This window comes from Rhinopithecus roxellana, chromosome 5 (assembly GCF_007565055.1).
Source record: "Rhinopithecus roxellana isolate Shanxi Qingling chromosome 5, ASM756505v1, whole genome shotgun sequence".
NCBI classification, from domain to species: domain Eukaryota; kingdom Metazoa; phylum Chordata; class Mammalia; order Primates; family Cercopithecidae; genus Rhinopithecus; species Rhinopithecus roxellana.
The window spans coordinates 60,404,031-60,417,857 of NC_044553.1; positions in this window are offsets into that span (position 1 = coordinate 60,404,031).

Consider the following 13,827-nt stretch of genomic DNA (forward strand, 5'->3'; position numbering starts at 1 on the left):
CTGGGCGTGGTGGCACATGCCTGTAGTTCCAGCTGCTCGGGAGGCTGAGGCAGAAGAATTGCTTAAACCCAGGAGGCGGAGGTTGCAGTGGGCTGAGATTACGCCACTGCACTCCAGCCTGGGTAACAGAGCAAGACTCTGTCTCAAAAAAAAAAAATCAGAGGGGAAATAAATGAAATTGAGACTCAAAAAAATACAGAAAACTGACGAAGTTAAAAGTTGATTTTTTGAAAAGATAAATAAAATCAACAAACCTTTAACTAGACTAAGAAAAAAAGAAGACCCAAACAAATAAAATCAGAAATAAAAAAGGATACATAACAACTGAGACCCTATAACTACAAAGAATCAGCCAGGTACAGTGGCTCATGCCTGTAATCCCAGTACTTTGGGAGGCCGAGGTGGGAGGATTGCTAGAGTTCAGGAGTTTGAGACCAGCCTGGGAAACATGGCAAGACTCCATCACTACAAAAAATGTAAAAATTAGCCATGTGTGGTGGCATGCACCTATAGTCCCAGCTACTCAGGAGGCTCAGGCAAGAGGATGGCTTGAGTCAGGGAGGTTGAGGCTGCTGTGAGCCATAATTGCACCGCTCCACTCTAGCGTGGGCTACAGAGAGAGACCCCGTGAGCCATAATTGCACTGCTGCACTCTAGCGCGGGCTCCAGAGAGAGACCCTGTCTCAAAACAAAACAACAAACAAAAGACCTCAAAGAATCATTAGAGACTATTATGAACAACTCTTAATATACACCAACAAATTGACAAATCTAGAGGAAATGGATAAATTCTCGGACACATACAGTCTACCAAGATTGAACCATGAAGAAATAGAAAATATTGACAAACCAATAACAAGTTAGAGATCAAAGCCATGATAAAAAGTTTCCTGTCAAAGAAAAGCCCAAGATCCAATGGCTTCACTGCTGAATTCTACTAAATGTTTAAAGAATTATTACCAATTCTACTAAAACTTTTCAAAACAATTGACAAGAAGGGAATACTTCCAAACTCATTCTATGAGATTAGTATTACCCTGATATCAAAATCAAACAAGGATATAACAAAAAAGGAAAACTATAGACCAATACCACTAGTCAACATAGATGCAAAAGTCCTCAATGAAATACTAGCAAACTGAATTCAACAACACATTAAAAAAATCATTTCCCATGATCAAGCAGGGTTCATCTCAAGGATACAAGGATGGTTCAACATACCCAAATTGATAAATGTGATACATCAATTAACAGAACCAAGAACAAAAACCATATGATCATTTCAATAGTTGCTGAAAAAGTATTTGATAAAATTCAACATCCCTTTATTATTAAAAAAAAAAAAAAAAAACTTCAACAAGCCAGGCGAGATGGCTCACCCCTGTAATCCTAACACTTTGGGAGGCCCATGTGGGCAGATCACTTGAGCTCACGAGTTCGAGACCAGCTTGGGCAACACGGCGAAACCCCACCTACAAAAAAATAAAAAAAAAAAATAGTTACCCAGGCATGGTAGTAAACACGTACCTGTAATCCCAGCTACTCAGGAGACTGAGCTGGGAGGATGACTTGAACCTGGGAGGTGGAGGTGGCAGTGAGCCCACTACACTCCAACCTGGGCAATAGAAACAGACCTTGCCTCAAAAAATAAACAAACTCAACATACTGGATGTAGACAAAACATACTTCAAAATAATAAAAATCATATATGACAAACCCACAGTTAACATCCTACTGAGTAGGGGGAAATTGAAAGCCTTTCATCTTTTTTTTTTTTTTTTTTTTTTGAGACAGAGTCCCCAGGCTGGAGAGTGTGCAGTGGCGCAATCTCGGCTCATTGCAACCTCTGCCTCCTGGTTCAAGCAATCCTCCCACCTCAGCCTCCCAAGCAGCTAGGATTACAGGCATGCACCACCACATCTGGCTTTTTTTTTTAAGTAGAGACAGGGTTTCACCATGTTGGCCAGGCTGGTGTTGAACTCCTGACCTCAAGTGATCCACCTGCCTCGGCCTCCCAAAGTGCTGGGATTACAGGAGTGAGCTACCACACCCAGACTCCTCTAAGATCTGTAATAAGACAAGGATGTCCACTTTCACCACTTTTATTCAACGTAACACTAGAAGTCCTGGCCAGAACTATCAGGCAAGAGAAACAATTAAAGGGCATCCAAATTTGAAAGGAAGATATCAAATTAGCCTCGTTCACAGACAACATGATCTTAGACTTAGAAAAATCTAAAGATTCCACCAAAAAACTGTTAGAACTGACAAATTCAGTAAAGTTGCAGGATACAATTAACATTTAAAAAATCAGTAGCATTTATATACACCAACAGCCAACAATCTGAAGAAGAAATCCAGAAAGCAATCCTATTTACAATAGCTACAAAGAATATAAAATACCTAAGAATCGGCTGGGCGTGGTAACTCCCAGCACTTTGGGAGGCCAAGGAGGGTGGATCACGAGGTCAGGAGTTCAAGACCAGCCTGACCGACGTGGTGAAACCCCATCTCTACTAAAAATACAAAAATTAGCCAGGCGTGGTGGCACGCACCTGTAATCCCAGTTACTCAGGAGGTTGAGGCAGGAGAATCTCTTGAACCCGTGAGGAGGAGGTGGCAGTAAGCCGAGATCACACCACTGCACTCCAGCCTGGGCAACAGAGTAGACTCCATCTCAAGAAAAACAAAAGACCTAGGAATCAATCTAACCAAAGAAGTGAAAGATCTACACAAGCAAAACCATAAAACACTGATGAAAAGAACTGAAGAGGATGCAAAAATATGGAAAGACCTTAAAGTGAAGGAACAAGGGACAACCCACAGAATAGAAGAAAATATTTGCAAACTATCCATCTGACAAGAGATTAACAATGAGAATACATAAGGAGCTCAAACAACTCCATAGGAAAACAAACAAACAAAACTAATAATTCAATTTAAAAATGAGCAAAAGATCTGAATAGATATTTCTCAAAAAGATTACATGCAAGTGGCCAACGGCTATGTGAAAAAAATGATTAGCATCACTAATCACCAGAGAAATGCAAATCAAAATCACAATGAGATGTCATCTAACCCCAATTAAAATGGCTTTTACCAAAACCGTAGAGGATAACAAATGCAGCCAGGCGCGATGGCTCATGCCGGTAATCCCAGCATTTGGGAGTCCTAGGCAAGTGGATCACTAGAAGGCCAGGAGTTTGAGACCAGCTGTGAGCAAATGACAAAACCCCGCCTCTACCAAAAATACAAAAAGTAGCTGGGCACGGTGGTGCATGTCTGTAGTCCCAGCTACTCGGGAGGCTGAGGTACAAGAATTGCTTGAACCCAGGAGGCAGAGGTTGCAGTGAGCCAGGATTGTGCTACTGCACTCCGGCCTGGGTGACAGAACAAGACTTTTTCTCAACAACAACAAAAAAGAATAACAAATGCTAGTGAAGATGTAGAGAAAGGAGAATCTTTGTGCACTGTTGGTAGGAACGTAAATTTTTAGCACAGCCACTGTGGAAAACAAGATGAAGTTGCCACAAAAAACTAAAAATTTGGCCGGGTATGGTGGCTCGCGCCTGTAATCCCAGCACTTTGGGAGTCTGAGGCGGACAGATCACCTGAGGTTGGGAGTTCGAGACCAGACTGACCAATATGGAGAAACCTTGTCTCTACTAAAAATACAAAATTAGCTGGGCGTGGTGGTGCATGCCTGTAATCCCAGCTACTCGGGAAGCTAAGGCAGGAGAATTGCTTGAATCTGGGCAGTGGAGGCTGCGGTGAGCCACGATCACACCATTGCACTCCAGCCTGGGCAATAAGAGCAAAACTCTGTCTAAAAAAAAAAAAAAAAAAAAAAAAACTAAAAATTAGACTTACCATATGATCCAGCAATTTCACTACTGGGTATGTATCTAAAAGAAAAGAAATCAATAAATTGAAAAGATGTTGCACTCCCATGTTTTTTGCAGCACTATTCACAGTAGGCATAATACGAAATCAACCTAAGTGCCCATCAATGAATGAATGGATAAGGAACATGTGGTATATATACACAATGGAATATTATTCAACCATGAAAAAGAATAAAATCCTCTCATTTTCAGCAACATAGACGGAACTGGAGATCATTGTGTTAAGTGAAATGAGCCAGCCACAAAAAGATAAATGTCACATGTTCTAACTTTTTTGGACCTGAGGTGGGAAATTGCTTAAAATGTTCTAACTTATATGTGGAAGCTAAAAACGTGGATCTCATGAACATGGAGAGTAGATTTGTGGTAACCAGAGGCCAGGAAGGGAGTGGGGGGATGAAGAGAAATTAATTAATGGGTACAAATATATGGTTTGAGAGAAGAAATAAAACCTAGTGTTTGATAGATCAGTAGAGTGACTATAGTTTATAATAATCTATTATGTATTTCAAAAGAGCTCCAAGTAGGCCAGGCACTCACGCCTGTAATCCCAGCACTTTGGGAAGCCGAGGCGGGCAGATCACCTGAGGTCAGCAGTTCGACACAAGCCTGGCCAACATGGTCTTTACTAAAACACGGCCTCAGCCTCACAAGTAGCTGGGATTACAGGCCTGTGCCACCATGCCCAGCTAATTTTGTATTTTTAGCAGAGATGGGGTTTTTAGTTTTCACTATGTTGGCCAGACTGGTCTTGAACTCCTGACCTCAGGTGATCCGCCCACCTCGGCTTTCCAAAGTGCTGGGATTACAGGCATGAGCCATTGCACCTGGCCTTTTTTTTTTTTTTTTTTTTTTTTGGAGAAAGGGTAACCTCAAACTATGGGGCTTAAGCGATCCTGCCGCCTCAGCCTCTGGAGTAGCTGGGACTACTCCAGACACCACTACACCTGGCTAGTTTTTTAAAATTTTTTTGTGTTTTTGTTTTTGTTTTTTTGAGACAACGTCTCACTAGAGTGCAATGGCGCATCTCAGCTCACTGCAAACTCCGTCTCCCAGAATCAAGCAATCCTCCCACCTCAGCCTACCGAGTAGCTGGGACCTCAGCTATGCACCACTACATCCGGCTAGTTTTGGGGATTTTTTGTAGAGATGGGGTTTTGTCATGTTCCCCAGGCTGGTCTCAAACACCTGGCTCAAGTGTTTTCTTAAATTTTTTGTAGAGATGGGATCTCACTATGTTGCCCAGGGTGGTCTCAAATTCCTGGCCTCAAGCAATCCTCCCACCTTCATCTCCCAAAGTGCTGTGATGACAGGAATGAGCCACTGTGCCCAGCCTTAGTTTACGTACAAATATAAATCATTGCTATGAGATAAAATGAAGCACTAGTATGGAATTCAGTAATGCTCAGGTTTTTTCTGTGTATCTGATGTCCTGGACAACTCTGGCCTTGACCCCCAGCCTCGCCAAGCCCCCAGCTCCTCTTTTTGCTGTAGAGCAAGCCTGCATTGCTCTGAGAGTCTCATGAGTCCTAACCGCACATCCCACCCACACTTGCACAGGAGTTAATACTTAGATCAAGTTATAGCAAAATAAGACTTTATTTTGCTTTATTAAGACTAAAATAAGCAAAATAAGCAGTACCCCAGCAGAAAGTAACATGGCTGGTTGCTACATTTTGGGCATCTTGCTCATGCCAGTGCACAGGGCTCAGAGATATAGGCTCCAAGATGACTAGTTTGAGATCAGCCTTCTTCCCTCATCCTCTGGTCCCTGGACCCAGTCATTAACAGCACACAAGCATGTGCACATCAGTATGAGGCAGGGTACCTCACTGTGTACCTAGATCCAGTACAGACCCGATGGTTGCCCCGGGGGTTGACAGTATTGCCCACTTCCCCTTTACCAATCCATCCCGCCCCAGGGAAAATGCAGATTTCTCTCTCAATTCCACTGGGTGACGAGGAAGGTCCAACCCCTTAGCCTGACTCCCAAGGCCACCTGTTTCCAACAGCAAGCTTCTCTCTTTGCAGCCATCATAGGAAGCAAATGGGCTTAGGAGGGAGGAGGGGTACCAGAAAATGCTGGACTTTGGGGGCCACGAATCTCACAAAGCTATTGTTCTCTCCTGAGACAGGGAGAAAGGAGATGTATACCCCATTTGCCCAATTTCAGAGGGTTTACAGTTCCTAAGGCCTGTCCTTGGGTCTCTCAGTTCATGGATCTCAGGTTAAAAATCCCTGTGCCATAGTGAACCCAATCCCACAGAGACATGTAGAGAAACAAAGCAAAACCAAGTTATATATCCAGGGTGGTATCTGTCAAGCAGGTTCCCTTTTCAGCAAGCCAAACCTGGGAGCAGTGAGAGGCGGGGACAGTCAGACAGGGAAGGTCAGCCATGAAGAACCTTCTGGAATCATGATCTGATGAGCAGAGGGGACCTGTGCAGCCAGCCAGCAGTGGCCAGACAGAGGAAATGCAGTGTCTGGCAGCTGGCCATCTTCTCCCTCTCCCACCAAAAGCATCTCTGGCCCCATCCTGACCCCTGGTGGCTGCCGGGAGATGAGGAGGAAAATATTTTCAAGCTCCTCCCTGCTCTAAGGGCGGGCGGGGTGGGGGAAACTCCCGGATCCCAGCACAGATGAAAAGCTGTACCCTCCCACCTCCACCCCCACAGGCCTCAGCTGGGGTCCCCAGGAGGTGCCAGCATGTTTAGGGCACCTTTAGGAGGATTTGCTCCACTGGAGTCACCAGATGCCTTCTTGATATAAGCCCAGCAGTCAAACAAATGTATACTGTATAAAGCACTTTTCACCCATCAAGTTGGCAAAAATGTGTGTGTGTGTGTCTGTGTATCTGTATATCTCTGTGTGTATGTGTATGTGTGTGTGTGTTACAACTAAAGATCAGTGCAGATCAGGGTGCAATAAGACCAGCACTTGCATGAACAATTGGTGAGGGTGTAAATTTGTACAACCTTTCTAGCAGAGATGCTGGTGAAATAAAGCCAAAATCTTTAAAAAATGTTTCTATCCTGTGACTCAGTTATCCTGTGTTAAGAATCCAGCCTGAAGAAATCAATAGACTGATAGAACATGATACCTGGAATGTGAAATAAATGAGGGAGAAGAAAAGAAGATTGGCCAAGAGTGAGAATTACTGCAGCTGGGTGATAGATACATGGAGGTTCTTTATTCTGTTCTGTTTACTTTGGTATATGTTTGAAATGTTCCATGAGAAAACTTTTTTTTATAAAACTTTTTAAAGAAAGTATCAGAGGCCAGGCGTGGAGGCTCGTGCCTGTAATACCAACACTTTGGGAGGTCGAGGCAGGATGATTGCTTGAGCTCAGGAGTTCGAGACCATCCTAGGCGACATGGCAAAACCCTGTCTCTACAAAAAAAAAAAAAAAAATTAGCCAGGCATCATGGTGTGCACCTTGGTCCCAGCTACTTGATCTTGGGAGGCTGAGGCTGCAGTGAAATATAATCATGCCACTGTACCCCAGCCTGGGTGACAGAGCGAGATCCCTCAAAAAAAAAAAAAAAAAAAAAAGAAAAAGAAAAGAAAGAAAGAAAGAAAGCGTTGGCCGGGCGCGGTGGCTCAAGCCTGTAATCCCAGCACTTTGGGAGGCCGAGACGGGCGGATCACGAGGTCAGGAGATAGAGACCATCCTGGCTAACATGGTGAAACCCCGTCTCTACTAAAAACTACAAAAAACTAGCCGGGCGAGGTGGCGGCGCCTTTAGTCCCAGCTACCCGGGAGGCTGAGGCAGGAGAATGGCGTGAACCCGGGAGGCGGAGCTTGCAGTGAGCTGAGATCAGCGTCAGAGATACAAAGATTTGTATATGAACATGTTAATTTTTTTTTTTTTAAACAGAGTTTTGCTCTCGTTGCCCAGGCTGGAGTCAATGGCACAATCTTTGCTCACTGCAACCTCCACCTCCCAGATTCAAGTGATTCTCCTGCCTCAGCCTCCCAAGTAGCTGGGACTACAGGTATGTGCCACCACTCCCGGCTAATTTTATATTTTTTTAGTAGAGATGGGGTTTCTCCATGCTGGTCAAGCTGGTCTTGAACTCCCGACCTCTGATGATCTGCCTGCCTTGGCCTCCCAAAGTGCTGGGATTACAGGCATGAGCCACCACGCCTGGTCATTTGTTAACTTTTAACAGAAAAAAATACAAATAGTGTAAAAGTGCTATGCTAAAATAAACAAATTATTGTGCATCCAAACATTGGAATATTATATAGCCATTTAAAAATCAAGGATGTTTTAATGACATGGAAAATGCTTACAATGTGCCTGGCTCACACCTGTAATCCCAGCACTTTGGGAGGCTGAGGTGGGCAGATCACTTGAGGTCAGGAGTTTGAGATCAGCCTGGTCAACATGGCGAAACCCCATCTCTACTAAAAATACAAAAGTTAGTCTGGGCACAGTGGTTCACACCTGTAATCCCAGCACTTTTGGAGGCCGAGGTGGGTGGATCACCTGAGGTCAGGAGTCCAAGAGCAGCCTGAACAACATGGTGAAACCCCATCTCTACTAAAAATACAAAATTAGCCAGGCTTGGTGGTGCGCACCTGTAATCACAGCTATTCGGAAGGCTGAGACAGGAGAATCGCTTGAACCTGGGGAGGTGGAGGTTACAGTGAGCTGAGATCCCGCCATTGCACTCCTGTCTGGGTGACAAGAGTGAGACTCTGTCTCAAAAAAAGAAAAAAAGAAAAGATTAGCCAGGCATGGTGGTAGGAGCCTATACTCCCTCCTACTCAAGAGGCTGGGGCAGGAGAATTGCTTGAACCTGGGAGGGGAAGGGTGCAGTGAGCCGAGATGACGCCACTGCACTCCAACCTGGGAGACAGAGTGAGATTTTATCTCAGAAAAAAAAAAAAAAAAAAAAAAAAAATCCTTTCAGCCCAAAATCTCCTTAGGCTGATAAGCAACTTCAGCAAAGTCTCAGGATAAAAAATCAATGTGCAAAAATCACAAGCATTCCTATACACCAATAACGGACAGAGAGCCAAATCATGAGTGAACTCCCATTCACAATTGCTACAAAGAGAATAAAATACCTAGGAATCCAACTTACAAGGGATGTGAAGGACCTCTTCAAGGAGAACTACAAACCACTGCTCAAGGAAATAAGAGAGGATATAAACAAATGCAAAAACATTCCATGCTCATGGATAGGAAGAATCAATATCATGAAAATGGCCATACTGCCCAAAGTAATTTATACATTCAGTGCTATCCCCATCAAGCTACCATTGACTTTCTTCACAAAATTGGAAAAAACTACTTAAAACTTCACATGGAACCAAAAAAGAGCCCACATAGCCAAGACAATCCTAAGCAAAAAGAACAAAGTTGGAGGCATCACGCTTCCAACTGACTTCAAACTATACTACAAGGCTATAGTAACCAAAACAGCATGGTACTGGTACCAAAACAGATATATAGACCAATGGAACAGAACAGAGGCCTCAGAAATAACACACACATCTACAACCATCTGATCTTTGACAAACCTGACACAAACAAGAAATGGGGAAAGGATTTCCTATTTAATCAACGGTGTTGGAAAAACTGGCTAGCCATATGCAGAAAACTGAAACTGGACCCCTTCTTTACACCTTACACAAACATCAGCTCAAGATGGATTAAAAACTTAAACATAAGATCTAAAGCCATAAAAATCCTAGAAGAAAACATGGGCACTACCATTCAGGACATAGGCATGGGCAAAGACTTCATGTCTAAAACACCAAAAGCGATGGCAACAAAGGCCAAAATTGACAAATGGAATCTAATTAAAAAACTAAAGAGCTTCTGCACAGCAAAAGGAACTATCATCAGAGTGAACAGGCAACCTACAGAACAGGCAACCTACAGAACAGGCAATCTACAAAATTTTTGCAATCTATCCATCCGACAAAGGGCTAATATCCAGAATCAACAAAGAACTTAAACAAATTTACAAGAAAAAAAAAAAACCCATCAAAAAGTGGGCAAATGATATGAGTAGACACTTCTCAAAAAAAGACATTTATGCAGCCAACAAACATATTTAAAAATGCTCATTATCACTGGTCATTAGAGAAATGTAAATCAAAACTACAGTGAGATACAGTCTCACGCCAGTTAGAATGGCAATCATTAAAAAGTCAGGAAACAAGCCGGGCACGGTGGCTCACTCCTGTAATCCCAGCACTTTGGGAGGCCAAGGCAGGTGGTTCACAAAGTCAGGAGTTCAAGACCAGTCTGGCCAATATGGTAAAACTCCGTGTCTACTAAAAATACAAAAATTAGCCAGGCATGGTGGCAGGCGCCTGTAGTCCCAGCTACTCAGGAGGCTGAGGCAGGAGAATGGCGTGAACCTGGGAGACGGAGCTTGCAGTGAGCCAAGATCAGGCCACGGCACTCCGGCCTGGGTGACAGAGCGAGACTCCATCTCAAAAAGGAAAAAAAAAAGAAAAAAGAAAAAAGTCAGGAAACAACAGATGCTGGAGAGGATGTGGAGAAATAGGAACGCTTTTACACTATTAGTGGGAGTGTAAATTAGTTCAAACATTGTGGAAGACAGTGTGGCCATTCCTCAAGGATCTAGAACCAGATATGCCATTTGACCCAGTCATCCTATTACTGGGTATATACCCAAAGGGTTATAAATCATTCTACTATAAAGACACATGCACACGTATGTTTATTGCGGCACTATTCACAATAGCAAAGACTTGGAACCAACCCAAATGTCCATCAATGATAGAATGGATAAAGAAAATGTGGCACATATACACCGTGGAATACCATGTAGCCATAAAAAAGATGAGTTCATGTCCTTTGCAGGGACATAGATGAAGCTGGAAACCGTCATTCTTAGCAAACTATCACAAGAATAGAAAACCAAACACTGCATGTTCTCACTCATAAGTGGGAGTTGAACAAGGAGAACACATGGACACAGGGAGGGGAACATCACACACTGTGGCCTGTCGGGGTGTGGGGGTACTAGGGGAGGGATAACATTAGGAGAAATATTTAATGTAGGTGACAGGTTGATGGGTGCAGCAAACCACCATGGCACATGTATACCTATGTAACAAACCTGCACATTCTGCACATGTATACCAGAACTTAAAGTGTAATAATAAAAAAATGCTTACAATGAAAACTAAGTGAATAAGTAGGATACAAAATTGTATATGCACCATTTAATTAATTATGCTAAAAGTACATAGAAGACTATATAAAAATATACTAAACTGTTATACAGTGAGACTATGGGTGGTTTTAATTTTTATTCTTGATATTGTTCTGTATTTTCCTGTTCTACAATGAGCATGTTTTACTTTTATAAACAAGACCCCCAAAATTGCATTTGTTAAAGCATACTAACTTGGGAGTCTGATATACATCAAGCTCCAAGGAACTGCTAGGTCCCCGATTTCTCACCTATAAAATTGCCATAATGCCAATCTAATTTTCAAGCCATTATTTACTGGGCATTTACTATGTGCTGGATACTATGCCAAGTGGTTTTCCCTCCTTTTATTTCTTTTTTGTTTGTTTGTTTGAGACAGAGTCTCACTCTGTCACCCAGGCTGGAGTGCACTGGTGCGATCTCAGTTCACTGCAAGCTCCGCCTCCTGGGTTCACACCATTCTCCTGCCTCAGCCTCCAGAGTAGCTGGGACTACAGGCACTGGCTACCGCGCCCGGCTAATTTTTTGTATTTTTAGTAGAGACGGGGTTTCACTGTGGTCTCGATCTCCTGACCTCGTGATCTGCCCGCCTCAGCTTCCTAAAGTGCTGGGATTACAGGCGTGAGCCACCCAGCCCGGCCTTTCCCTCCTTATATTATTATACATATTATGCATACTTACACTTCATACATGATCATTTCAATCCTCAAAATAAGGCATGGAGTAGATTGTGATATTCCTATTTTAGAGATAAACTAACTGCAGCTCAGAAAAGTTAGGTAATATGCTCAGGTTCACCCAACTAGTAGGTGGCAGATAGTTAGGATTCAGACATAGGTCTGACCATCTTTGGAAACCTAGCTCCAGGCCTCTAGCCTGGACCGCTCACAGGGACAGTTTTGCTGTGAGGATGGAATGAGGTCATACAGATGGTGTTCCAAGCACAGTACCTGGCTCCAAGCACAGAGCCGCTCCATCGAATGTTACTTCCCTTTTCTCTGACACCTGAATGTTAGTAAATTGTGACAAAACAAACCAGTGCACTCTCTGGGAAAAAAAAAAAAGTGCCCCTGCCCTGAAAGAACAGAAAGGGGCTGGAAGGCTAACTCACTTAGGTAGACATGGGGGCGGCGCTGGGACTGTGCATCCCACATGTTCTGGGGCACTTCTGTCAGAGATTTCTTCAGGACTTCATTGGACCCTACACTTAATTTGCAGCTCAGAATACAGTATAGCGTCCAACAAGGCATCACACTCCAACTTCCACTTACCCCTGTCAACTCTTCTCCCTAAGAAACAAGGCGCGGGTGTTCCAGGACCATACATTGGTTTTTCTTTTCTTGTTTTCCCTTTCTCTTGGAGAAAAGGGGAATTTTAGGGGTGGAGTGGGACAAGGCACTGTGTGGAGAAGGAAAGGCTGACACTGTAGGCTGAATATCTAGGGGTGAGCAACATAGCTTGGCCTGCCCCAGAACTCCCTTCTGGATTCATCTTAAATGCCTCTTTTTCTAGGGCACCAGCCTCAGGTGAATTCCATCCCTATTCCCTATTCCCACCCCACAAACTTGTGGCACTAACCACACTAGAATTTCTTATTGGTTGTCTATCTTCACTACTAGATAGTAAACTTCATGAGGGCAGGCCCCACAGTGTTCACCACTGTGTCTCTAGCACTTGGCTATGTGGGTGGTACTCAGTAAACTATGTAGATACTTGATAAATAGAGAAATGAGTGAATGAATAAATGAATAAACTCTCCATCAACAGTCATGCCCCAAGTGGACCCATAGCTGACCTGCTCTATGCTAAGCACTTAGAAGATGTGGTCCCTTTCCTGGAGGCTTAAATTTTACATTTCTCCAACCTCATATAAATTGTGGGAAGACATGATGCAAGGGAAATCCCTATTAATTCCAAACCTCATGCTCTTCATTTTACCAAAGTACTCAAAATGGAGGCCCTGAGCCTAAGGGAGGGTCCCCAAGTTCATGGAATCCTGGCAGGAATTACAGGGCTTAAATGGTCTGAAGTCTAGTGTTCTACTCCTAGCTCTGCCAGTTCTGTTGTATAACCTCTGGTGAATGACTTCCCCTCTGGGCCTTAGTTCTCTTCTCTGTAAAATGGGGATGCAGTGAAGGAGGAGTGGTGGACCAAGCTGTGTATGAAAATAGGGGCAATTGAGTGCATTTGACTATGTACTGTTGTATGCAATTGGACACAGTGTCCTCCTTCCTAAAGGCTTAGAAGCAGGGAAAGAACTAGATGCAGAGTCTAAAAACTAAGGGGAGAGGTAAGACAGTGTGTGCCTACTGTCTGTAAACGGCAAGGTCAGGATGTGCTGGCCCTCTGGTGAGAGGACAGGACAGAGGGGTGGTGGGCTGGAGGGGGCCTTGCCACAATAAGGGATCTCCCAAACATGTCTATGTGTCTTTGCCTCTAGGTTTGCAAAAGAAAAGATTCTAAAGCCCTGGGATCTTCACGCCATCACCAAGCATGATGCCCTCCTCCCCATTCAAAAGCAATAAACCCTCTTCCCCTTCAGAGAGACAACCCAGGGAGAAATTGGTGGTGGGGATGGAGGATGGGGAGGCCTGGAGAAGCATCGATGGGGCCAGAGTTCCTAGCAGGGTCCCATTTCAGGCTTCTTCAGAAAGTGCAAGAGCGTGAGCCTCCTGGTCCCCCTCCAGCGGCTTCTTCCGGAGGATAGTGGACTCA